This window comes from Solanum verrucosum, unplaced genomic scaffold, assembly GCF_900185275.1.
Source record: "Solanum verrucosum unplaced genomic scaffold, falcon-dt-bn FXZP01000214.1, whole genome shotgun sequence".
Lineage (NCBI taxonomy): Eukaryota > Viridiplantae > Streptophyta > Magnoliopsida > Solanales > Solanaceae > Solanum > Solanum verrucosum.
Window position 1 is genome coordinate 4,015,082 of NW_026020059.1, and position 27,744 is coordinate 4,042,825.

Here is a 27,744-nt window from a genome sequence, read left to right on the forward strand (position 1 = left end):
ATCTCTCCTAGTATTTCCTTACATCCACCTCAATATTCTCATTTTCTTCACCCCCATCTTTTAAATATGAAAGTTCTTAATTGATCAATAGTCTGTTTCATACAACGAAATCAACCTAACCAACAATACCATGTGAGTTGGCTAATTAGAACTTAATTAGAACCTAACCAAGCTTAATTAGAACTTTCCTTGTAGCTCTACCATGCGAATTGGCTAATTTGTAGGTAATAGAGTTGTAGGAGTAGGTTGGGGATAACTTAGTACGCAATAAAGTTGTAGGAGTAGGTTAGGCTAACTTAGTTTCAAGATTAAAATCGTGTGAGATTATAAACACCCTATTTTTAGGTAGGTTGGGCTAAATTGTTTCAAGATTAAAATAGTACGAGGTTATTTTTATATATACATTGTATATTTCTAAATATCCCCATAATTAAAAGATGCTTTATACTTAACTAACAAAATAGTTTGACTTATCGTATATGATTGAGACATTTCTTAAAATGCGAAGTTATAATTTTTTATTGTATATAGGTCGAAGTCGAACAAACTATGGCTACCAAAGTACGATATTATACTTTACAATCGAATCGTACCAAATTAATTTGGTATGATAACACTAAGGACAACATAAACAATATAATCATACAAGTGGACTTAGAGGAGGGTGGTGTTCAATGTGTATGCAACCTTACCCCAGGGGCGGCTCAACGTAATTGGGGGACTAAAGCGAAATTTTAATTTGAGGCCTAAAATATAAACAAAATTTGTATACGTATTTATTCAAAATTTATTTTTCTTACACTATTTAGATGAAAATTATTAGTATTTAATATTGTTTTTTCAGTTTTTGATTTTAGGTGAGATTTTATCAGCTCAACATTGAAAAACATCATTTTAGTGAGATAATTATTATATGAATTGTTAACATAATTCTATAAATATAATAAGTTGACAAATATTAAATAAATATAAGAGTTAGAACCATAGAATCTAATTCAAGAAGTAGATGACTTGGTATAACCCATTTAATATGCTTGTTGTAATGTTTGAAACTAAAATTTAAAAAGAAATAAAAAAGAATTTGTAATTCACTTTGTTCAACACTTTTCACTATTAATTCTTATTTTTAACAAAGTATAAAAGATGTTAAAGTGGGTAAAGTAATATATTTTTTTATCATAATTAATCAATTTTTTCTATAAAAATTTAACACATAATTTATTCTTGATAATAATTTGGGGGCCTAAGGCATAAGCCTTTTTTTACAAAGGCAAGAGCCGGCCCTGCCTTACCCTATCTTATGAAAGTAGAGAAATTTATTTCTGATGGACTCTAGACTCAAGTAAAGCATATCAAATTCATAATCAAAAGGAAGTACTGTAGTGAGGAAGCTATATAAAAAATAATAGCAACAACAAATAATATGATAACTGAAGCCTTTCAATTTTAATTGATTTGGAGGTCTATTTGGATAGTTAATTTTAGAATTCTATTATGACATGTAAAGCACATGCAATATTTATTTTGAGGTTTTGTTACTACCATGATAGCTTCTAGTCGTGCCTACTAAAATTTATTAATATTAATTTTTAAGCACAACTCAAATTTCTCTTTTCTAAATGAATGCAAATTAGACAACATAGGTTGCACTATATGTTATCGTACTTTTAAGAAATTTAGTTCTAGCGCAAATTTTTAAAGTTGTTAATTGTTATATTTATTATACTTTTATGTGGTTTTTAAATATATGAATTTTATTTCAAAACATAAAGCTTATTTGTCAAAAAAAATTTGTATTATTAACTTGTATATATAGTAATTGTTGAACATCAACAATATAATTTCATTACATCCATAGGAAATGGCTACGAATTATGCATCTAGTATAGCTACCAATTCTCAGTTAATGGCTATTACTACTTTACAATAGCCAAAAAAAAAACGAGTAAAGTTTCGTGGGTATTCACGCTTCACATTTTAAGAGTTGATTTGATGATTTTTAAAATTAAAATTAGATTTGATTAATTTAATATTTTAAAATTGAAACTTTACTTTCAAAAACTTTTGATTTCTTTGATTGATCAAGCAAAAGCTTGCTCAGCACTTTCATCGAACACTTCGTCTGCAACTTGAAATAATAATAATTAAATTTGACCAAAGAGGACAAGACAAACCCAGAAGATGAAAGAGATACATACAGACAAAGAGATGAAGCATAGGCGAATAAAATCAATGAAAACTATGGAGGTGTTTATGGGGTCCTTATCTATAATAAGTCTAGGCTAAAATCGGAGTTCCACTTGAAACAAAAGAAGGCGAGAACTGATTAAATTTCCCATGCAAAGAAGCAGGAATGTCGACCATCAACACCTTGCTGGTAGAAACTTCTATATAGTAGTAATATATTGGTGAGAGAAGGGGAGAAGAAACAAATCATTTTCAAACTTCAATTTTTAAATATTATAATTTGACCCCTCTAACTTAATTAATGTTTAAATGATTTTATAAAAAGAAAATATTAACTGGGGCCACTTGTTCCTTTAGTGGTGGTACATACGAATCGAATGTCATAGTTAATAAGGCTTTATTTGATTTATACGAATATGTTGCGCTCAAATCGCACACACAAGTGTACGTGGTCGTTCAAGTATTAAAGTGACTCTTATAAAGAGCCGGGTATTGTACCCATAGGGACTTACGATTAGAATCAAATAATTTCTCCAAAACTTTCAGCTTAGCACAAGTGTTATCAAGATTTCAAGAATGGTTTATTTTATAATCTAACAATTAAACAGAATTAAACAAGCGCGATTCAATTTCAAAGGTTTCAAACAATGATTGGGTAAAGTCCAGGGCTGCAACTCTTATCAAGATTCATGCAATTATATTATTTAAACGGGTATTAATCAACTATCGAATCAGTGTTCACATGGTTAAATGTATGATAATGGTTTCTCGACCTCTAATCACCTACGATAAATGACAGCCTAACTACATCGTTGAGCGGGGATAGGTTGGACCAAGTATCGAGCATTACGATTTCTTCCTGTATAGTGACCAAGCATGTTTTCTAGGTATATCCCTATCCTAGATACAAATTAACCCTAAATATTAAGAGAAAATCATGCTCCTTATGCCCCATGTTCTATGCTCTTATTCCTCTCCCGAGTTCAATTCGGACAATGTGTTTATTTCAATGGTGATCAGTCACGAAATACGAAAAACAAGAACATAAGAAAGATTCATATGATAATTGATATGAACCCAATGAAAACTTAATAAATTACAACCATCCGGTAGCCACAACCCTAGAACTAGGGTATTTAGCTACTCATAACAATAGATTCGATCAAGCAATGTTTAACAAGCATAAAAAGATCGAAAGTAAAGAAGTTTAGGAAAGAATCCTAACAAATGATGAAATAGCTCTCCACGTCGTCATTCATCAAATTGAATTTACTTTAAGGACTTTGCAAACAAGGTACACTTTCACTCAACAGAAACATCATACATGCATGCATTGAGAACCATAAGCTTGCCCATTATGTACATCTCCACTAATGAAGTGTGTTATGCTCAAAATCAAATAGGACTTGTTCCGGTTGTAATGTAGGCTTGAGATAAGGGAGGATTCATTTAGATAAAATTAGTGACTTATCCTCCCTAATGCACCAAATTTAATTTCTTTCTTACATTCACAACTATTTCTTTTCTTCAGCCCCCCTTTTGCCCCCTCTTTCTTCATAGATTTCCACTAGTATTACCAATGTTGCCTTTATTTTTCACTCGCCCCTTTATTTCTATAGATTTTTTTTTCTTTTTTTTTTGACACTCAACAGTAGCCACCTTTGACTTAGAGATCTCTCTTGAGTTAAGGTGCACATTGCCTTTGTAAGGGCCAAGGCCATCATTAAGGTATTCTCCAAGTTAGACACCTTCAACTTAGGCTTTTAACATTAGTCGAAGTACACAATGTACTAAGGACTAGGGACAATCTTAGATTTAAACTCATGGGGCATCATTTTACTACCTCTTTTCTCTCTTCCCCAACAAACTAAACCTTTCCACCATATTTACTCTTTTCGTTGTTTTAACTTCTCCTCCTAACTCAGTGCATTAGGGATTTGGGATCAAAACTAACGGTATCAATAAAAGGGATTCGGCTTACATTCGTGGGTTAGAACAAAATCAAGGCTAAAAAGGCTTAATTGGGCTATACTAGGGATATTATTTCTGAAAAGGCTAATATTCAAGACAATTCAAAGAAAGCCTATTATCATCTTCTAAACACAACACTACTTTTATTTCGCTTCAATAACATGCCGGGTAAGTTCTAGACTCAAATGCATTCATGGATACTACAAAAACTCACCGCTCATGGCACAAATTCTAATCAAGAATTGTTCAATTACAACATACAATCAGTTCATGCACAAGGTCCAATTTAAGCTTAAGTTGCAATCATTCAAGTCAAATACAAAAGTTTAATTGCATTCATATATCAACTTCAAATCATGCTTTCCTACATTTTTCTTTCGGAATTTCAGCTTCAGCACAAATCAACCTAAGACTGAATGACGAAATTGCCCTTAAGACTGTTGTCATCCATTTATCATTGGGCAATGTGACTCAACTATGATTGCTGACTCAATCCTACAAAGACAAAATCTTTTTGTATTTTGTATGGTTCAAAGAGAGTTTCCTTGGCCAAAGAACCTAAAACAACCTTCAAGGAACCCAAAATTAAAAAAAAACAAAAACAAAGCAGACTCTAATAATGTTAAAACAATAAAAATATATACAGACCATGTATGCTTTTCACCCCACACTTAAACATGAGCACTGTCCCCAGTGCTTTACAAAAATCAGAACAATACAAGAGGTAAGGTGAAAACACCACCTGATCAATCCTCCATCGCATCACCCCTTTCGGCCTCATCACCGGCCTGAGCGAGGTCTACCTCCTTATCAGAATCAGACTCTATGTCCGAGCTAGTATGCAGTCACTTCTCATAAGTCGAAATATCATTATCGACTGGCTCATGAAACTCGGGACCAATGCCAAGTAGTGCCTTGGCGTGGGCATTCAGCAGATAACACCTCTCAACATTTCCTAACTGCATGTCAGTGGAAGCCAGGCAGCCATTCTGGTGGTGCAACATCTCGAGACCATACATCCTAGCTATAATCAGCTCATCCCTCCTATAGCACTCTGCAGTGGTGAGAGTTGGGCCAAACTCAGTGTCGGGCCCCTTTGTCCTCGTGATACCCACGGGTGCTGGGAATAACGGTGCCATGTAATTCATGTTCTCTTCAGGAACACCTGCAACACGACTCCAAAAGGCCACCAAAAGCATACTTATGCCTTTTATGAACCTGGGCCTTTCGCATCGCTGATTTTGGTACAACTCCGATATTCAACTCTGTAGCCGTCATCAATGCATAGACCAAGCAAACCCTGTCCCGGATAATAGCTGTGTAGTGGAGGCCCGGTATCAAACAATTCATGACAATCTTTAGCCAGACTCGCGTCTCTCTAAGCATGTGAGCATAGGGAAGAGATTGGTGATATCTCTTCCCACTATGCTTAGTCCATTGCGCCATGGACTGTGGACCGCACAGAGTGTGTCTAATGGCCCGGTATGGAGGGCGTATGTTCAGCCCTGTAAGCACTAGTGGATTAGTGTCCTGCGGTGTACCTAATATATCATTGATACCTGCAGGAGTAATGGGCACATTAACTCCCCGCAGTCACAAAATGCGATCTTGCTTCAAGTGCCAAGTTGGCATAGAATTCGCGGACCATGTGCAAGTTGCATTCTTCCGGCTCTACAAAGATAAACTCTATATGTAACTCCCTGATCCACCTTAGTATTTGGGGGAACTCCCGCTCCAAGCTATCTTTGTCAATGCAAACGTCAGAGAAATATGACGCCTCAGTGTACTTTTTCCACCATGCCTTCCCTTATTTGGTCACAACTTTCACCCTGAATTGCCTGGTTTGGCCCTTTGGAACTGCATGTACGGGTGGGACATTACCCTCACTTCGTACACACTTTCTTTGTCTAGAAGTGGCAACTGCCTTACTGGGTCTTTGGGAGCTTGACATGGTTACCTGCAAAAAGAATATAATTCAGCCCACGTAACTACACAACAATGATAAAAATGGGTGGTGTGCAAACACCACCCCACACTTATTGCAATGCAGTTTCCTACCTAGGTACTCAGACTTCCCATAGGCATGCAATCCCACACCAACATCAAAACAACCAACTACCTATCCAAATGTCACATACAACTATCGGTTCTACTCAAGACCTCACAACAAACAACTTTTGCAACAGTCTCAGACCTAAGCACCACACAATCACGATCAAAGAGACTTTCTACTCAGACTTCGAAATCCCTCACAGTTCATATGAATCAATCAATTTCATTCAAGCATATACAAGTAGTGTTATTCAAGAATTTAACACAATTTATGCACATGAACAATCAAAATACCCACAATTCATGCATTTATCGCCAAAGTAATGTCTGCTCAAGAATTCGACACTATATGCACCCAATTTGCAATGACAACATATTCAACCACCTATTAGAACTCACAAGTGTAGGCATTTAAACCCCCCAAATTTCCCTATACCCCCATTCATACAACAACAAGGTAATTCTACTCAAGAATTTGAAATCACCCATGATAACACAGTGTATAACCCTCTTATCGCAGCCCATAAACTTCCAACAAGTAACCCACAACTTTCCCAACCCAAATATTCAAAACAACAATCATCCCAAGCAATAACATCCAACTCGCGCAAAAGAAAATGAGAATTCACACCTGGGTGGTGAAATTGGAGAAAATCGACAAGAAGGAATGTTGAACTGACTCCGCGTTACGGATGAAACTTGGAAAAATCGCAAGGGAGAAGGGAGGGGAAAAATAATCGCCAATTAGGAAGTATAATGGGGTTAGGGGATGGGAATTTGGGGTTTAAAAGGAACTGGGGAGGGTTATTTCAAATGAAAATGGGTAAAACCCGTTTTAATTAATGAAAATTGAAAATACAAAACAGGGGTCGCGACGCGGATGCTACACGGAGTGTTCTGCCTCCACGTAATTAATTAATATCACGAAGGCAAAAAATTATCCCCCCTCCGCGATGCGAAATGGTCACGGGCATGCCTTACGTTTGTCGTAGAGTGCAATCCTCGTCGAATCCAAATTTTGGGGTCCCTTCCGTGACGTGCCAAGTCTACGGACTGTTCTGCCTCGCGCTGGAAAATTAATTCCAAGCGAGGAAAAATCCAATTCCCTCTCCGCGATGAACCCTGGGTTTGAAATCCTAATTCCTGCACATTTTAAACTCAAAACCCATTACTACAAACACGATGGGTTGCCTTCCATCCAACGCCTTAGTTTGGTCGTGGCACGACTCATATTTTTGTTCTTTTATGAATATATCATTTTTTTTACTAATTCCTATGAATTGAAATAACAAAACAAAAGAAAAGAAATCCTAACTATTACAAGGGGTCACGGGTTGCATCCCGTGCAGCGCCTGATTTAATGTCGCGGCACGACCCATTTCATGACTCACTCATCATTTAATGTGAGCGCTTCAAGCTCACGATCAACATCATTTCCGAAGTAGTGCTTTACACCTTGCCCATTAACAAGGAAGGTAGAGCTTTTATACTTATTCCTTAGCTCCACAGCACCATGTTGAGTCATCCTCACCACTTCAAACGGACCACTCCATTTAGACCAAAGCTTTCCGGGGAACAACTTCAATCTTGAATTGAACAACAACACCAATTGACCAGGCTCAAAGGTGCATGAAACAATGTGTTTGTCATGGCACCTCTTGTTTTCTCTTTATAGAGCTTAGCATTCTCATAGGTGTGAAGCCTAAATTCTTCTAACTCATGCAACTGCGTTATCCTTTTCTTTCCAGCTAATTCAGCATCCAAATTCAACTTTTTATCTCCCAATATGCCTTGTGCTCCAATTCAGCTAGGAGGTAACACGCTTTTCCAAACACCATTCGATAAGGAGAAGTCCCTATCGGTGTTTTGTATGCAGTCCGGTATGCCCACAAAGCATCATCTAGCTTGTCAGCCCAATCTTTCCTTTAGGCATTCAATGTCTTTTAGAGGATCTACTTGACTTCTCTATTAGACACTTCCACATGTCCCTAGTCTAGGGATGATACGTTGTAACTACCTTGTGTCTTACCCTATATTAAGCCAAAAAATTGCGCACTGAACTATTAATAAAGTGCGTACCTCCATCACTGATCATGGCCCTTGGAGTTCCAAACCTGGTGAAAATGTGCTTCCAGATGAATTTCACTACCACCTTTGCATCATTGGATGGTAATGCAACTACCTCCACCTACTTGGACACGTAGTCCACTGCCACTAAGATGTATTGATTACCACGGTATGATGGGAATGGTCCCATAAAGTCTATCCCCCAGACATCAAAGATCTAAACTTCTAGTATATTGCTCAATGTCATCTCATGCCTTCGATAAATGGTGCCCATCCTTTGACACTGATCACATCCCTTCATAAACATAGAAACATCTTTAAAAAGAGTAGGCCAAAAGAAACCGGATTGCAATACCTTGTGTGCAGTGCGTTCGCCCCCCGTGGTATCCACCATATGGCGAAAAGTGACAACTCTCCAACACTTGTACTGCTTCTTGTTCAGCTACACACATTCGCACCATCTGATCAGGTCCCTGCTTGAATAAGAAGGGCTCATCCCATACATAGAAACGTGCATCATATTTTAGCCTCTGTTTTTGATGTGTTGAGGCTCCAAGTGGAAATAAACCACTGATTAGAAAATTGACAATGTTAGCATACCAAGGCACTTGAGCAAGGTCCAAGGTAAGAAATTGCTCATCAGGAATCTCTTCGCGAATCTGCCCCTCATTCTTCACATGAGATGAGTCCTCCAATCTGGATAGATGATCAACTATCTGGTTCTCAGTTCCCTTTCTATCTTTTATCTATAGATCAAACTCCTGCAATAGAATAATCCACCTAATCAGCCTCGGCTTGGCATCCTTCTTATTAAATAAATACCAAATTGCAGCATGATCAATGTACACTACAACCTTGGTTCCTACCAAGTATGATCTGAACTTATCAAATGAAAACACTAATGCCAACATCTTTTTTTCAGTGACAATATAATTTGATTGGGCTGCGTCAAGTGTCTTGCTAGCATAGTAGATGGAATGAAACATCTTATATTTTCGCTGCCCAAGCACTGCCCCAACCGCTATATCACTGGCATCACACACAAGCTCGAATGGAAGCTCCCAGTTAGGAGCAATCAGAATAGGTGCTTCTATCAACTTCTTCTTCAACAACTTAAATGCCTGCAAACACTTCTTATCAAATACAAACTTCATCTCTTTCTCTAATAGGCTGTACATGGGTCTTACAGTCTTAGAGAAGTCTTTGATGAATCTCTTGTATAAACCAACATGACCTAGAAAACTTCTAACTCCCTTCACTGTGATTGGGGGGTGGCAACTTCTCAATAACCTCCACTTTAGCTTTGTCAACTTCCAGCCCATTCTTGGAGATTTTGTGTCCCAACACAATCCCCTCTCGAACTAAGAAGTGACATTTCTCCCAGTTCAACACAAGGTTTGTTTCTTCACACCTAGAAAGGACCCTGTCAAGATTAGTCAAACAAAGGTCAAAAGACTCACCAAACACCGAGAATTCGTCCATGAACACTTCAAGAAAATCCTCCACCATATCATGGAAGATTGCCATCTTGCATCTCTGAAATGTCGTCGGTGCATTGCATAATCCAAATGGCATGCGCTTGAACGCATAAGTGCCATACATACAAATGAAGGTAGTCTTCTCCTGGTCCTCTGGTGCAATAACAATCTGATTATACCTTGAGTAGCCATCATGAAAGTAGTAATATTCCTGACCTGCCAATCTATCCAACATCTGATCAATAAAAGGCACTGGGTAATGGTCCTTTCTAGTGGCATCATTCAACTTTCTATAGTCCATGCAGATACGCCACCTAGTCACTGTTCTTGTGGGGATCAATTCATTCTTTTCATTGGTTACCACCGTCATTCCGCCCTTCTTGGGCACACACTGTATTGGAATTACCCATTTACTAACTGATGTGGGGTACACGATCCTAACCACTTGATCACCTCTTTTCTTACAACATCTTTCATCACTGGATTCAGTTTCCGTTGATGTTGTGCACTCGGCTTAGGCCTTTCTTCCATGTAAATTTTATGCATGCACAATGCGGGACTGATTCCATGTATGTCGGACATTTGCCAACCCAAGGCTGCTTTTCTCTTCCTCAAGATGATTAATGCTGCTTCTACCAGGGAATCAGATAATGTTGCATATAAAATAACTAGTAAGGTCTTATTTTCACCTAAGAATGCATACCTGAGGTGGGCTGATAATGTTTTTAACTCCAGCTGGGGTGCTTCTTCAATAGAGGGCTTGGGTGAAGGACCCAACACCATATTTAGAGGCTCTCATCGATCTCATGATGTACCTACAAGTGCCACATCAAGAAATCGTACTATTTCTTGCGCCTCAGCATCCCCATATTTATCATATCCTACTAGCACTCACTCTAACGGGTCCTTGGACGCAATATATCAAGCCTATGCCTCAAGATCTATCACAGTTATTGCAAACAACTCTTCATATACAGCTGGGAGCTTTAATGCCTTGTTCACATCGAACAATTCCACTTTATCTTGTGACCGCATAGTGAGTTACCCAACTGCTATATCTATGATAACACGCCCAGTAACCAAGAAAGGTCTTCCTAGGATGAATGAGACCTCAGGATCTGACTCAAAATTTAGCACAACAAAGTCTACTGGAATATCAATGATCCCAGTTGCACACTAAGACATCTTCTACAACACCCTCATGCCTAGCAACATTTCTATCAGCCAACCGTAAGATAATGGTAGTAGGTTTAGGACTACCCAACCCTAACTTTTTATACAATGAAGTTGGCATCAAGTTTATACTAGCTCCTAGATCACACAATCCTCGCGCATGAATGCTCTTCCCTATAGTGATCTTAACCGTAAAGCTACTAGGATCTTTCAATTTAGTGGGCAACTTATTTTGGATTCGGGAGCTGCACTCTTCATTAAGTGCAACAGTCTCATATTCAGTCAGCGTCCTTTTATTTACCAAAATCTCCTTCACATATTTAGCATACCTAGGTATACCCTGCAAAACATCTACCAATGGCAAGTTAATGTGAACTTGTTTCAAAAGAGAGAGAAAATTACCAAAATAGTCATCCTCATTCTGTTTCTTGAACTTTTGAGGGAATGGAGGAGGTGGTTTCACTATTGGTTGCACTCTTTCTTCTTGTGCAACAACCTCACTCTTCTTGGGTTCACTCTCTTTACTCACAACATCAGTGTTTCTTTTCTTTGGAGCCAACTTCTCCAACTGCAAAACATTGCGTGTACCTACAACATTTACTTGCTTGGGGTTTGGATCAGTGTTTCCCGGCAATCCTCCTTGAGGTCGTCAATTTTGAGCACTTGCAAACTACCCAAACTGCTTCTCCAAGTTCTGAGTAGCTAATTGGTTTTTCTAAAATCAGCAGCTAACTGAGCTTGATCAGCCATAATCTTTTTAAGCATGTCCTCCACACTCATGTTACCTGGTTAATTGTTTGGCTGCTTATTGGGCTGCTCCTTTTGGACCTGTTGTTGATATCCTTATGCATTTCCCTGGGGTCTATATTGATTTTGGCCTTGGGCCTGATTCTGATTACCTCCCCATGAGAAATTTGGATGGTTACACCAACTAAGATTGTAAGAGTTTCCATAGTTATGTGGCCTCCTCCTCGTTATGCATTCCCTACAAAATTCACAGAATCTGGGTTTGCACCACATACCTCTGCACTATGATCACCACCTCCATAGATTTCACACCAAGTTGGTGGTTGTTGGACTACATTCACCTGAGTGGGCTGTTGTCCCAATGATAGATTGCTGAAGTGGGTGTTCATCATGATTTGCATCGCAGCAATCTGTGCAGTTAAAGCAGTCATTGCATCTACTTCTAGCATACTTGCAGTTTTTTGTATCATAAATTTCACCCCTCCTCCGTTCTATTTGGGGTTACCCTGTGAGATCCTATTCAGCAAGGTGAATAGTTCAGCATAAGTCTTCTCCAACACTTGACCAACTGCAATTGAATCAAGTAAAATTTTGGTGTTAGGCTCCAATCCTTCAATGAAGGTATGAAATAACACCTCGTTAGATTGATGATGATGTGGACAACTCATCAACATCGATTTAAACTTGTCCCAAGCTTGGCAAAGGTTCTCTCTTTCTTTTTGTCTAAAACTTAGGATGCCGCTCCTTAACTTAGTTGTTTTCCCAGATGGAAAATTTTTGATAAGGAACTTCTGTGCAAGATCATCCCAGGTGGTAATATAGTTAGCGGGCTCAGACTTTAACCATCTTTTTGCTTCCCCAAGCAGAGAAAAGGGGAATAAAGTGAGCCTCCGTAATCCTCGTTTACTCCAGTTGGAGTGTAAGTATCACTAATCTCGAGGAAGTTTTGGATGTGAACTGTTGGATCCTCGTGTGACATACCAGTGAACTGCCTATTAGTGTGCAATAGTTGCACCATACTCTTCTTCAGTTCAAACCTTCCGGCAGCTGCAGGTTTTTGAATGCATGAAGCCACATTGGTGGTACGTGGGATTGCCACGTCTGTTACCTTCATCTCAACCATTACTGTAGGTTCCTCTTGCTCAAATCTTGCTACTGGAGATGTTGGTTCACTAGAAACAAGAGGGACTGGGTAAGTGAGTCTTCTTTGCCTTCTCCGGTAGTGAACAAATCTTTCCGATTCAGCTAGAGGCTCTACCAATCCTTGATCGTCGTCCAGTTTGGAATTTCAGTATAACCTGCAACAATGTATTGCTAAGATCAAGTTGTCAGCACTTGCTTTTTAACTTTAGAAATAAGAAAAATCAAATAATTCCTAATTCTAAAGTCCCCGGAAGCGACACCAAAAACTTGTTGCGCCCAAATTGCACAGGCAAGTGTATGTGGTCGTTCAAGTATTAAAGTTGTTGTCATAAAGAGCCGGGTATCGTACCCACAGGGACTTACGATTAAAATCAAATAATTTCTCCAAAACTTTCAGCCTAACACAAGTGTTATCAAGATTTCAAGAATGGTTTATTTTATAATCTAACAATTAAACAGAATTAAACAAGTGCGATTCAATTTCAAAGGTTTCAAACAATGATTGGGTAAAGTCCAGGGCTGTAGCTCTTATCAGGATTCATGCAATTATATTATTTAAACGGGTATTAATCAACTATCGAATCAGTGATCACAAGGTTAAATGTATGATCATGGTCTCCCGACCTCTAATCGCCTACGATAAATGACAACCTAACTACATCGTTGAGCGGGGATAGGTTGGACCAAGTACCGAGCACTATGATTTCTTCTTGTATAGTGACCAAGCATGGTTTCTAGGTATATCCCTATCCTAGATACAAATTAACCCTAAATATTAAGAGAAAATCATGCTCCTTATGCCCCACGTTCTATGCTCTTATTCCTCTTATGAGTTCAATTTAGACAATGTGTTTATTTCAATAGTGATCAGTCACGAAATACGAAAAACAAGAATATAAGAAATATTCATATGATAATTGATATGAACCCAATGAAAACTTAGTAAATTACAATCATTCTGTAGCCACAACCCTAGAACTAGGGTATTTAGCTACTCATTATAGATTCGATCAAACAATGTTTAATAAGCATAAAGATATCGAAAGTAAAGAAGTTTAGGAAAGAACCCTAAAAATGATGAAATAGCTCTCCAAGGTGTCGTTCTTCAAAACCCAGAAAAAGAATATTTAATAAAATAAAATATTAGTGTATTTATACTAAATTTGAAACAGCCAAATCTGGCAACTGATGGCGCAACGCGAAGCAGTCTTTAAATTTCCATTCGACCATATTTTCTTATCTCCGCGACGCGGTTGCTACATAGACCACTCTGGTTCGAATGTTGAATCTCGTATTAAAATAACACTCCCTCTCCGCGACGTGGAGAGGACACAGAGTGTTCTGCTTCAGTGTGGTAATTCAACTCCACAAATCACATCTCTCTCCGCGACGCGGAGAGGATTGACATAATTTTTTTCACTATTCCTTCTTGCTTCTTTTCGGCTTAGATTCTTTCACTCTTCCTGGTGCCCATTTTAGTTCTCGTTTCTTCATTCAAACTCACATACACAACTAATCATGCCGGTTAGCTCATATACAACCAAAAGACTCGATAAGACTAAAAACAAACACACATTGAATTCAAACGTAGCTTAAATACGGGGATTAATAGATTTCTAGGCATATAAATACGCCTAAGATCAATGATGTTGTGCAAAATTTGGTGAATCCTATACCTTGCAAGATTTATGATGTAACTATTACTTTGGTGCGAGATGGGATTGTTGTTTTCACAGATGCAGGTCTATAAAGGGAGAAAGAAATTGTAAGCATTAGATTGGTGGCTATGGATAGTTGTGGTCATTTGCTTCATGCCTTTGGTACCCCTATTCAATTTGTTGGGAAGGTCATAACTACTGATGCACTAGAAATTCGGGAAGTTGTGGAAATAACACTATAAAAGGGTTGGTCAAAGGTTCACATACTGTAAGTTGCAAAGAATGTTATACAAATGTTGCAAAAGAATTTGATGACATCTTGAGAAATAGAGACCATTTGTGATGATGTCTGGCGATTGATGAAGTCTCTCGAAGAAATCAAGATTATATATATTCCTCGAACATGGAATATGTTAGCTCATAATCTACCTAAATTTTCTATTTCATGTATAAATTGAATTTTTTAGGATTCTGCCTTTCCATGGTGTGTTGTAATTGATGCAATGATGTCTTATGGACATCTGAAACATATTTTAAAGTAATGGGATAATGCACAAGTACCCCCTAGACTATGACCGAAATCCCAGAGAAACACCTTAACTAAACTAAGGTCCTATTACCCCCTGAACTTATTTTATTTGTAATTTTGTACACCTTTTGTCTTACGTGGCACACTCCGTGACTCCACACAATTGAGGAGCGTGGGAGATATTTGGATGCCACGTAAGCCAAAAAGGTGCACAAAATTACAAAAAGAATGGGTTCAGGGGGTAATAGGACCTTAGTTTAGTTAAGGTGTGTCTTTAGGATTGCGGTCATAATCTAGGGGGTACTTGTACATTTTCCCCTATAGTAATGCAATAAAGTGTGTTCCCGAAAAAAAAAATTCCCAAATTCTCTATTTTAATCTTCAAATATAGAGTATCTTGATATTGGAGAAAATCAACTCTATAATTTCTCACAGCTTACATTTTTACAAGCTTATAAAATAACATGAATATTCATATTAGACATTCATGATTCATATGCTTAGTCAAAATGTATAAAATAGAGTTCATAGATTCTTAACTTGTGTCACAGTATCAATGTTACACTCCCATAAGCTAATGCGGAATTTTAAGAAAACTATTACTGGATTGTATGTTGCAATGTACTACAATCGACGTCAATTCATTATTTTTAATGTTTCTAATTCAAAATTGAGCATGAAACTTTGATTTCATTCGGCTAATGCATTCTGAAAAAGAACAAAGAGAACCTTGGCTAAAAGAGTACATAAATAGTAAATTTTCACCTCATTTCTACTATATAGAGAAGTCTAGGAGCAGACACTTCTTGGTCGACAATCCTGCTTTTAACCAAGATCATTTATGTAATTTTTATATTTTTTCGTTTTAATTTGTTTATCTTATTTTTTTTATTCTTTTTGGATATTTGCAAATTACATATAAAAAAATCTAAAAATCACCATAATTAACAATTTAAAATATTTAAATTTTAAAAGACATAATAAATTTGGTTGACTCTCAAAATTCTATCGGTGCCACATAATTGAGACAAAAGAAGTAATAAAGATTATTTGAAAATGACGTAAAAACCCCTATAAATCTCAATAATTAACAACTTGAAATATTTGAAAAACATATAAAAAAGTTTGGTTGATTCTTTAAATTCTATCTGTGCCACGTAAATTGGAATATATGGAGTAATATGTATTATTTGAAAATTATGTAAAAAGTACTATAAATCACAATAATTAACAAAATAAAATATTTAAAAGCCAAAAAAAGATTTGGACGATTCTCCAAATTCCAACTGTCTCTAAGGTGAGAATGAGAGAGTAACATATATTGAGTCTGTACTGACACGGGTTCGCATATCTAGTATTTATTATAAATGTTGATGCACTTAAGTTTCTTGCAAGTTACCATCTTGTCCACAAATACATGCAAATGGGGAAGCAAGGTGCACAAAGCATCTCACGTTAGCAAAGTTCGTGAAAGGGCTGCACCTTACAACGGACGTGTGATGTAGACAACTTACCCTGGTTCAAACATTAGTGGTGTCTTCCATGTGGCCTATAGGTCACACAGAGACAACGTTATTGTTGCTCCAAAACTCACCTTTAACTAGTGAAAAGTTTCCTCAAGATGGTTTCACAATAACTATCGTTGTGAATTAACAAATGTGTCAATATCTACTATATACATAAAAAGATGTACATATTTACCTTGTATATATAATGTAATTTTTCCACCCCAAAAACATCTAATGCTGCACTAACATAGCTAGTATTTTCAAACCATTATGATTGTCATAATTCTGGAATTATGTCTTTGTCTAGGAGAAAGTACGACATCAAGGCGAGTTTGAATCTTTGCATCGAGACCTGATAATTGGGACTTTGCTCCGATGGATATCAAAATTCCTTTTTCCAGATAACGAAGTTCGGTCCAGCTTTGGCAAGGACACGATGACAGAATTATTGCATGCGAACTCAATTGGTATCTAGAAGAGAAGCTCCCTTGGATTCAATGTCATGATCTTGGAATGCTCAGATGGGCATATTTGACATTACTTAAGCCTCCCCATCCAAATGTTTGTGGCTCACCAGGTGGTCCTCCTGTAACTTCGCCAAGGGTCCAACTCAGTGATGGGAGATATGTAGCCTACAAAGTAGGTGGAGTTGCCAATGAGAAGGCAAAGCACAAGATCATTATTGTTCATGGCTTTGATAGCTCCAAAGACTTGATGTTGCCGATATCCCAAGTATGAAAACTATTAAAACTCCATATTTAGCGTATTCATTTTAGTATCTATTATGTATGTTATATCCAAGTTCGCTTGCACTTGCAATATGGTTGAAAGTCAGAAAAGTTTTGCTGAGTCCAACGTTAAAGATTGGACTCAGCAATATTTTCCTGAGTTTCAACCTCATTGCAGGTGCAAGCGAACTTGGACATAACATACATAATAGATACTAAATTGAATACGCTGAATATGGAGTTATAAAAATTTTCATGCTTCGGATATTGGTAGCATCAAGTCTTTGGAACTATCGAAGCCATGAACAATAATGACGTTGTGCTTTGCCTTCTCCTTGGCAACACCACCCTGCTTGTAGGCTAAATATCTCCCATCACTGAGTTGGACCCTTGGTGAAGTCACCGGAGGACCATCTGGTGAACCACAATCTTTTGGAGTTGGAGGCTTAAATAATGCCAAATACGCCAATCCAAGCATTCAAATTGTAGTTGCTACTGCTATTTATGCAATCATAGCTGAAAAGAAAAGGGAAAAATTAGACAATAGTTGAATGGTACACAGAAAGAATAGATATGAGAAAAGTGTATACTGTATAGTCGGCATACACTGGAGCTTGCCACTATAAGGCATAAAAAGCTAAATTGCAATTTTGGTGACAGATCATTGTGTTCACTGTTATGCTCACGTAGATATTTGGTCTAGTGGTAAGAGTACAACACAACATGTGTAAGCTAAGCGCACGTCACAAGCTTAAACCATGTGAATGAACTTGTCATACCAAGTTTCTCATGTTAAAAACAATTTCTGACTCTGTGTTCTATAAGTACAACAGAAATGGCATACAACAGACAATCCTAGGTTTCGGTATGATAATCGAAGTGCAAGAAACATTAAATAGTAACAAAAGTGGAATACCAAGAAACTCCAAGAGTAATAATACGACTACCAGTATAGAAGAATAAGCAAGACAACTCTCAACTATCTAACTATACCTGTACCCTAATCCATATCCTCCATACTATTCAACTTGCTATTTCTATAAACCTCATTGCCACTTAAGCAACATACATCAAGTCAACAGAAGAACTCTATGCATTCTAAAAGCCCTTTCTAAACAACTACCAAGGGATTCAAAAGACTAATTGCAGTCGAGGGATGGCTATGCTATACATTTTCAAACGTAGCAGAAGCAGGGTAGAATTTATGTCTCATCTCTGATGGTTGCTACAGTTCGAGACAGAAACTCCTAGAGCTATCACACAATGTGAAAGGAAAAGGTTTAATCTTAGGCTTCTTCAAAGGATGTTATCAGCAGTTGAAGATACTTCAATGAGAATAGAAATGGTACTTCATTTCAATCTGTTTTTGTAGGTAAGATCAATATACAAACAGCGGCAAAGCCAATGATTTTGTTAAGAGTAATCCACGTGATGTTTTGACCTATATACAATGTATAAAAAGTATATTTTTTTACCTATCTATACACCATATAATTTTCTACAAAATCCGTGTAATTTTTAGATGAAGGGTGGTCAACTAACCACTTTCACTCTATGTGGCCATGCCACTGCATACAAAGCCAAGTTAGGATCTTTAGTCACGATAAATTTCTCATCTCTAAATTGTGCTCGAGTGAGTATGTAGGTGTAACAATACCTCAGAGGTTTTTAAGTTTAGATAAGACATGAGAAGTAAAAATGGAAGTCCACAGAAAATTCTAAGTTTTACAACGCCATCTAAGGGCCGTAAAAGGAACTACAGATTGTAGATTGGATCCGTAGATCAAACTTCATAGATTGAAATTTTAGGTTTGAGTTTTACGAGTCTAGTCTAAGGGGTGTAAACACATTTGCAAGTAGTAGATTGGTCCGTAAATCAAGTACTGAAACTTGACATTTAGCCTGAGTTTTGCGAGTCGTAAAACCTTTTACAGGCCATAGATAGGCTCGTGAGTTGAAGTCCTAAACTCGATTTTTCTCTGATTCTTATGAACACTATATATGGTCCACAGATAGAACCATAGACCGTAAATGGCCCTCTAGATCAACTTTAGAGACCAAATATTTCAGCCAAATTTCTACAAATAGGGATCTACGGTCCGTAAATAGAACCACGTACCATAGATGCCCTTGTAAAACCTGCCGATGTCAGTTTTCCCTTAGGGTCATTTTGGTTTTTTTCCCACTCTTTTAATCCCTATACTATGTCGTTTTAACCTAATCTAAGTGGGATTAAGGGAAATTAATATCTTGATGTCAACTAACATTCCAATTATCATATTTTCCAAGGCTTCTTGGAGATTTGTGAGGTAGCTGTTTGTCATCTCAGCGGACCTTCTTACTCCTATTTATGATATTGTTCTATTTTAGAGACAACATCATTTGAGACTTATGTTTTCTTTCAAATCTATTGTAATACTTTAGAGGCTTATACACGTGACAACCAGATTTTGAGGGTATTTTTGAGTTAATTATGAAATTTCCGCATTATATTGTAATGGGTGAGTGTTAGGCTGACTTGTCTTGGTGGGATAAGACGAGTACCATCACGTCCTAATACTTAGAAATCAAATTCTTTTCATTCAAGGCTCCTCCCAACCAAGAACTAGGGTTCTTCATCTTCAAGTCTCAAAATTCAAGATTTCAAGCTAGAGTCTTCTTTCCAAGTATGTGGGATTTCATATGGATATTCTTTCACCCGTTGAGTTCCAAAGAAAACCCAGTTTCTTGGGTAATGATTTCTACAAGGCCTAGGTTTTTAAGAAAAACATGAATTCCATGATATTTTCCATTCCTTTTCATGAATAGTTTAATTATGTGTTTTCAGACTATCATTCATTATTTCTAAATATATTTTCAATAACCCTTAGAACATACTTATTTTCATGTCTCAGAACTATATTATTTTAGTTTTATGCCTCAGATTATCAGCTTTCATGATTTAAGATGCTTTTAGATAAAGTGTCTCTCAGTTATTATCAAATTATCAGTATTCATGAGCTAGTCTTAATTATTATCAACGTCATTTAGTATTATTAGATTATCAATGTTTGTAGTTTATCTACATGTTTACATTGGGAATTTTACTTAGCACCGAACAAATTTAGGAATAAAGGCTCACTCGTTAGCTAGGACTAATACCTTTAGTAGCAATCTATGAGTCCTAGAACTACTTGCCACTATAGGTGTGTAAGGATCACCCATTAGATTAAGACTGACAGGGGTAGTCTCGGGTCCTATGTGACTAGTGCCTTAGATATATTCCATTCCGCTCTAAGCTCTGACCTTTGCAACCGAATCTGAAAAGGCACTATTGAAGGATTCAATGCTAATGGAAGGAATGAACAAAACTCTAACATAGTTTGACCTTTATTATCACAACAAACGATCTACATCTAGTGGCTCCAAGCTGTTATTGGTTTTTTTTTTCAATGACCGAGAAATCTATCTAGAGCTGACCCTTTTGGCCAACCACAACCTTTGAAACTTGGGAATGATGGCTTACTCCTCTACCATTCTCCACTTAAATACTGGACTTAGTTCACTTCACATAGTTTCTAACTTGTGACCTAAGACACAAGTCCTTCAACCTTTGATATTATTGTATTTATTATTATACTCCCTCTGTTTAAAAAAGAATGACCCGTATCCTTTTTTGGCAGCACTTTAACTTCAACTTTCCACGTGGCATGTTTAAGGCCACAAGATTAAAGGGCATTTTGGTACATTTGATATAACTTAAATTTAGAACCACAAAATTAAAGTCTTCTTTCTTTTCTTAAACTTTGTTCCAAGTCAAACTAGACCATTCTTTTTTAAACAGAGGGAGTAAATAGGATAAAAATATGAGCTAATGGTCAAAACACACCTAAATTATCACATTTCCGCGAGTTTCATACCTCAACTATCCATTATTCCATTTACCTACCTAAACTATCACTCTCTGTGTCAAAACACACCTCGATACTTAGCTGGGCTACACATGCCTTATGTTTCTAATGAGAAATCTCATGTGGTCCTTGACTTTTTTATTATTGGGTTAATTTTAGAGTAATTGGTTAAAGAAACACTGAAGCTATCACTTTTTCGCGAGTTTCATACCTCAACTATTTCTTGTTCTCTTTTATCTACCTAAACTATCACTCCCTTTTTTGTGTTAAAACACACCTCAATGCTGAGTGAATAAACTTTACTTTCAGACATATCAAAAAGACAAAGACTATTAATCAAACAAGTATTGAATTAGGTCAATTTGTATTAGCCTACATGAGATCGTAAAATAAATAAATGAAAGAGACTGCTATTATAATTAAATTAGATATATATATATATATATATATATATATATATATATATATATATATATCCTACTGAACCTTAAACTCACAATAAAAACAACAATGGAAAAACAAAGATCAAGAAATTCATAAATGCAACCTAGCTATAAAATATGTTGTCGAATTTAAACAAATAACACATAATCTTAAAACAAAATACAATAGGAAAGTGTATTACCTTTGTTGAGCGCCGACTTGAAAGGTCGAGTTGACAGACTTGTCTGAGTTCCACCTTTTCTTCTTGAGTTGAAAACGCAAGGAAAGAAAAAAAATTTAAACTATGAATGAAATTTTTTACAACCCAACTTTAGCCTTTTTGGGGTGTGAAAATCATATGAACACAGTGAATGGGCCGGGTTAAATCTGTATGAAATAGGATAAATTAAGAGTTAATGGTCAAAACACACCTAAATTATCACATTTCTACAAGTTTCATACTTCATCTATCCATTGTTCAATTTAACTACCAAACCTATCACTCCCTTTGTGTTAAAGTACACCTTGATGTTGAGTTAGCCTACATGCGTCTATTGTGGATGGGGAACACATATTTGGCCAACTCAACATCAAGGTGTGTTTTAATACAAAGGGAATGATAGGTTAGGTAGTTAAATTAAACAATGGCTAGGTAAGTATATGAAACTCACAAAAATGTGATAATTTAGGTGTGTTTTGACCATTAACTCTTAATTTATCCTATTTCATACGGTTTAAACCTGACCCATTCATTGTTTTCATATGGTTTTCACACCCCAAAAAGGGCAAAAGTTGAGTTGTAAATTTTTTTGTTCATAGTATAAATTCTTTTTCCTACCTTGCATTTTCGATTCAATGAGAAAAGATGGAACCCAGACAAGTTCATCAACTCAAGCTTTTAAGTCGACGCTCAACAATGGTAATACACTTTCCTTTTGTATTTTATTTCAAGATTATCTGTTATTTGCTTAAATTCGTCATCAGATTTTACAGCTAGGTTGCATTTATGAATTTCTTGATCTTTGCTTTTCCATTGTTGTTTTTATTGTGAGTTTAACGTTCAGAAGGATATATATCTAATACAACTATCATAACAACTTCTTTCATTTATTTATTTTACGATCACATGTAGGCTAATACAAATTGACCTAATTCGATACTTGTTTGATTGATATTGTCTTTGTCTTTTTGATATGTGTGAAAGTAAAGTTTATTCACTCAACATTGAGGCGTGTTTTAACACAAATGGAGTGATAGTTTAGGTAGGTAAAAGAATGACTAAAGAGATCAAGAAAGCAGAAGAAAGAAGAACTAGAGTTTGGTTTACTGTCTAAATAATAGTTTGCATTGTTTCATCTCAGAATTATTGTTGAGGGATAACTGTTTTAAGTGTGAAAGAGAGTTTGAGAAAATTGTAACAAGCAATGGGTTTGACCTCTCAGAGAGTATAGTGTTTGATTATAGTTAATCATTGAATAGTTTGAGTAAGCTGTTGAGTAGAGGTACTAGAGTTAGTCCATTTGATTAATTATAGAGTTTTAATCTAAAGTTGCTTTTGGAGTTGGTGAAGTTTTGGTGAAAAATCCTATTAGTGTAGGTCGTAGTTTTTCTTCCCGTGAGCAAGGAATGTTTCCATGGTAAAATCTTTGTTTTTGTTTGTGTTGCATTTCTATCTCTGCAAATTTAACAAGAACCTAGTTCATGCTTAGGTTGTAAGATTTCTTCATGACCTTATTGCAATCCTATCAAAAATTCTACCAGCTAACAAGTTATCAAGTATTGTTGAAGGAACTACCGTGATAGCAGGAGCTTGTGCGGGTATGCCTGCTTCTGGTCAGCAATAGTCTTGGAGATATGAACATCAAGCTACCAAGTAGATGGCATAGTTTGGAAGCCAATTTAACAATAAAACACAAGATGATTCCATTTTGTCAATGATCTCTAATTAATCTGTTAAAGAAGCAAAAAAGAAAAATGAGTGAGGGACCATTTGGAATGCTTACATATCAAACTTGTTTTTTACTTCCATCCACAGGGTAATATTAAATATCACTTTCTATGGAGCAATTATGTTGATGTTAGATTGGAACAACACACATTGATTCTTCCTACTGTAGTAATGAAAATTAAGGAGAGAAAAGAAAGTCTACTATATCATTATGTTTTTTTCTAATGTTTTCCTATTTTTATCTTAACAAAAGTAAAATAATTTGGACATTCAAGGAATATTTTTTCTTAGTAACTATTAATTTGGACATTCAAGGAATATTTTTTCTAATCATAATTTTTTCAAATACTTTCTAAGTGTTTTGAATTGTTAATTACAATACTTTTTATGGAATAACATATTAATATTTTCTATTTCAATTATAGATATTAAGGAGATAAAACAAAACGTACAATACCTTAGATTTGTTCTTGAGTGATCTCTCAATCTTGTCTTAACAAAATTATAAAATTTATTAAAGTATCTTCATAGTTTAATACATGAAGATAAAGGTAAATAGTTGAGATAGTTTGTATATTATTAACTAGTCATTAGTTATTTTCATATAAAAGTAGTACAAGAACCCACTTCAACTAATATAAGTATAAAAATATCACAAATATATATTAAAAAAGTAACTGAATTAGTATTTGATAATCTTTATGAAACAAATAAGAATGCTAGTAATATTATTAAATTTTGACGTACGACTCAGCAAAAAGAATCAAAATAACTAAAGAATAATTGATGATAATTAATAGAACTATTCCAAAAAGTTTCGTTTATGTTATACTGAATTGATCAATTGTCTTCCCATTATGGTATGATTTTTTGAATAAATGATTGAACCAATCTATGTAATCTAGATCCTTATCCATCTAAATAACCTATGAAAGCAATAGAAATAAAATAAAAAGGAGTAATTTTAGGGATCTCCCTTCTTTAAGTAGATGTGCATCTTGAATTTCCTTTTTTTGTATGACAATTCTATCTTGACTCAGTCGTTCCTTTATTTTCAATTTTTGTGTTTGTGTTTTTTTATAACGTTTTTTGGTTCCTGATCTATAGCGTAGAAATTTAGGAGATCTCATTTTTCTTCTGATGAGAAGAAAAGAGAGGTCTTAAACCAATCCAACTATTTCTACCTACATCAAGCATATATCCATCTAAAAAAAACTAAGAATTTTAATTTAATTTTCTTTAAGTGGGGGATATGTTCTCCCTAGGGCATTAGTCATGCTACATAAAACAGATGAACATTCTTCAAACAACTAGACATGAGAGACAATATTTTTCACATTTTCCATCTATTTAAACAAAAAATAATAAAAACATTAATCAAAAGGGAATCTATTTGCGCTAGACATAGGATTGATTCATATCTTTTACATTTTCCAAGCATTCACACAGTTTTACGTCATCAAAAATAGGGGAATCGTATCATATGTAACTCTTCTCACATTTATAAATAGGGCCTAAAACATTGGTCTAGTCCCCAAAAATACTACATGTTCTTCGAAATTACGCCCCTAAACCCAAATGGAGTGAACTAGTATATATTTGAGGAAATTTCAATAGCAACACATGATTTACGACCAAGGAGCTCTAATTTGTGAAATAAATTAAGTTTTATTGAAGACTTATTTCTCAAATGATAAATTAGCTTAAAAAAATCAAGATCTAACTTTTTTTATTTTTCAGATCATTGCAAACAGAGAAGCCAACCTAAATATGGATTAAAACAAAAAACGCATCAAACTTAAATGCAACAACTTAACTAACTTTATTTCAAAATTTTACCTCCATAAATAATCACGATAAAGCTCAATGTATGAAAGTGAATCAAGGGGCAATTTTTTTCCATCTCAATCTTTAAAAACAATTTCAAAATCCATCTTTAACACCCATTGGTAATAAACATATCAACACAGCAAACACCTCTTAATTTGTATTAAAAATAATAATAATTAAGAATGCCAAAACTTTTCATAAATGAAACAATTAACATATTACTTTTTCATCTCGTAGATGGTTTCTGTTTGCAAAACATAAAGAGCACAAGCGATTGTACGGGAGATCACAACTAAGGGCAAAAGACTCAGTTGCACGAAACAACAGAAAAAAACACAGAGAAAAAGAGTACTTTGTATTGTTACCTGATGACCAAGGAACAGGAAGATCAACTTATAAACACTGGTGATATATAAAAAGAGGAGGCTGAGTTTCTTGTTAAACCATAGTGCAAACATTGTGCATGTGTGTGGAGGGCTGGGGAAAATGTAGAGTGTGGGGCGGAAATAAAAACCCTAATCTTAAGGGAGATATTTAAAGGAGAGGGAGTGGACCGGGTGGGCTGGTCTCCTATATCCATGTAATGTTGCTTTGATTTGGGCTTTAGGCCCAAATGATGTTTATATTTTTTTTCCATTGGAGTTATTAATAAAAGGCCCTGACAAAATTTCAATTAAGAAAAACATATTACTTTTTCATAGGTATATGAAGTGATTAACTGATTTTTTTAGTTAACAACTCAGTCATAAAACTAGGATTCACATTCACACACAAAGGAATAATTTTTTATATATTTTGAATAAAGGACTATTGGAAAATTGAGAATGTGATCAAAGTTAAACCTCAAATGTCTCTGCAAATCAAAAAAAAAAGCGACATTGGATTACTAATCGAAGATTGATCGGAAACCTCCAAACTCTCTCAAAATCTAAACTCGTCTTATCCATTCTCTTTTTTCTAGATCTAGGCTTTTTATATTTTAGCTATTGTGACCTTCCCTTCTATAGTTTCCCCCACCCCTTTTTGGTTTTTAGACTAGATTCAGGGTAAAGTGTGATTATAAATTTTGTATAAGATCAAAAAGTTTGGGCGAGAAAGAGTGGAATATTCCCTTTCCCATGGGATATTTTTTGATTGAGATTGGGATGAAATTTATCATGTAGCAATATGCTATTGCTTTCCATCTTATTATTTTCTTTCAAAAATAACCAACAATAAAAGGATATATATATATATATATACTAGTTTCACGGCAGTGCGGCACGTGGTATCATATCATATAGTATATGATGTTGCAAAATATAACTAATATTACTAAATACAAGTTTTTAAGTAAATAATTATAATTGAATGAATATTGGACAAGTACTTTTAAATGATTAATACAAATTGTCATAAGTTTTTTTTTTCGAGATCAAAATGCCACATATCATTGAAACATTTCAGAAGACATTCAAAATTTTAATATGGGCGAAAGTGACATTTCTTTAGTAAGTATTGTTTTTTTACTTTACTCAATTTGTAAGAAAATTTAACCAATAAGCTAGATAAAAAATAATATCAATATAAAAAAGGTCACCAATAGCTTTCCTTCCGGAGGTTATGACCATAAATGATGGACACCATTTAAGTACAATTTTGTCTTAAATATCCATACTTGAAATTTAGTATGTGCATGACACTTATAGCGATTATCATAAATATTTCAATATTTTATCTTTATACGTAACATATCTTTTAAAAATATTATTACTCAATTAATATTCTAGTAAGGCTATCATAGAGATGTAATTTTACAAAAAAAAGTACTTCTATAGTGAATGTCAATACTGTTATAAGTCAAATGTTATAGAGACAAAAAATATAACATAAAATTAGTTCTAAAGAAAATTAGGTTGTTACAGTGAAATGTTGTTATAATGAATGATGGTTAAATAGTGATTTGAGTGTGTGTCAAATGTTTATTTGACAAATTCTTTATTTTAGATATATATATTTAAGTAGCATAATTGAATGTTAATATATGAAGAACATCACCTATGTTGAATCATATTTCATTTCTTTATATTTCAACCTTATTGTTGTGGAATTGTAGTCTTCTCCTTTTTTCTGTCGCATACATATCATATAATTGTTGTCTAATAAAAGTATCTAGAAACTTATAGAAGCTATATCGTGATATAAAATTTTAAAATTTTCCAATAATAAAAATTAATAGATAAATAAAATTTTAAGTATTATTTATAGAATCTTTAATTTGATTAAGATCAATCACTATTTTCGTATCTATTTTCATATAGCTAGCAAGAAGTGTATCTTGTAACATAAAATTTTCTTAGATTAAAATGAACACAAAATAACAGGAAATTCATGCTTAAAAAATTTCATACTCAATATAAATATTTAAAAAAT

General features: G+C 35.2%; 1 pseudogene; it reads right to left on the reverse strand.

Moving 5' to 3' along the window:
* Positions 1 to 5,003: 5,003 nt before the first annotated feature.
* The window catches only part of LOC125823345 (uncharacterized), a 61,748-nt pseudogene continuing 39,007 nt past the window's right edge, over positions 5,004 to 27,744 (reverse strand).